Source organism: Rhinopithecus bieti, unplaced genomic scaffold, assembly GCF_001698545.2.
Source record: "Rhinopithecus bieti isolate Rb0 unplaced genomic scaffold, ASM169854v2 scaffold_566, whole genome shotgun sequence".
Taxonomy (NCBI): domain Eukaryota; kingdom Metazoa; phylum Chordata; class Mammalia; order Primates; family Cercopithecidae; genus Rhinopithecus; species Rhinopithecus bieti.
The window spans coordinates 1,491,078-1,492,479 of NW_016803334.1; positions in this window are offsets into that span (position 1 = coordinate 1,491,078).

Genomic DNA, 1,402 nt, shown 5'->3' on the forward strand with positions numbered 1-1,402 from the left:
TGGAAATATAGTATGTCTTTAATAAAGTATTTATGGAATTGAATGGTTTGAGATAGGTAATAAAGGAGTCCTTTCTTTCAAGAATTTCAAAATTCCACAAATGCTTGAGTAATTAAATCAAAGAGCATAAACAAACACAATAAAACAGGTTTGGTTTCACAGCATGGCCATTATTGTGTCTAATCTTTGGCAAGGGGATAGTCAAGACTCCAGGTACTCTAAGCAAGCCACATTATGCCAGCAGTACCCATGAAATGGAAAGTCCCTCCGTCCTAATTCATTCTACTCATGCCCACCAACTGTTGAAATGCTCAGGGACCCCATAGAGATCTCTTCAAAGTTTTTTTTTTATTATTATTATTTTGTAATTTTTAAGCTTCCTTGAATATATAATGATTCCTGAATATCAAAGTAACTGTTATAATTGAAAGATGACACTCTGGATATGTAACTTATTTGTGAAGACAAATAAGGGAAAGGGTGTCAGTTATTTAGTGTCATAAGCACCAGACACTACCTCATTAATTTCCAATACTCCATTTGAGGAAGCAAACAGGATTCAGGATAGAAGTAAATTACCGATCCATTAAAATGTTTAACTAATATTAAAATAGAAAGAAATGTCTGTATATTATGTACACATTCCTGGAACTTAGCACCTGATAATTTGCTATTCATTTGGAATCCTAATTCTTGTATAGTCATTTTAATACTTATTCTTTTAACCAAAATATATATTGAGGAAGAAAAGACATGCCTATGAGTTTTAAATGATCTGATTAAATTTGTTCTGTATTAGTGAATGTCATGCGTTTGCTTTTCATGTTATTCATCTGAAATACGAATAAAGGTATACAGTAGTATATGCCTTTTCAAAGATGATTTAGAAACCAGAACTGTTTATAATTCTATTGTGTGAATTTCTCTATTATCAAATGCCCATTTATAGAAATTTCTTTTCAGAGATAATTGAACCTAACTCTGATATGTGACATTTTCATTTCTGAGATGATATAACCTTTATCCTTTACACTAAGGTAGGTTGAATGTGATATATGTGACAGCCTTATTTCTTATCTGAGATAAAATAGAAAAGTACAAGTTCAATTTCTAGGTGACTATGTATTAAAGAATGTTGCACTCTGTTTGGGAGCAGAGAAATTAGTTATTGAATACAATATAAAAAGGCCCATCTGGCCTTGTTTTATGAATTTTGGTGCACATGTTAACAAGTGAAAGTTTTACTAAAAGCAGATAGTATAAAATAAATTTTAGTTACAGGTAAACTGAAATTAACATTTTTAAAAGTTCTTACTAACAGAGGTAATTTCAGGTTTGGGGATATTCCCTTTAAAAAATAATAAAAAATTTAAGTTACCCAAATTAAATATGAGTGTGACTA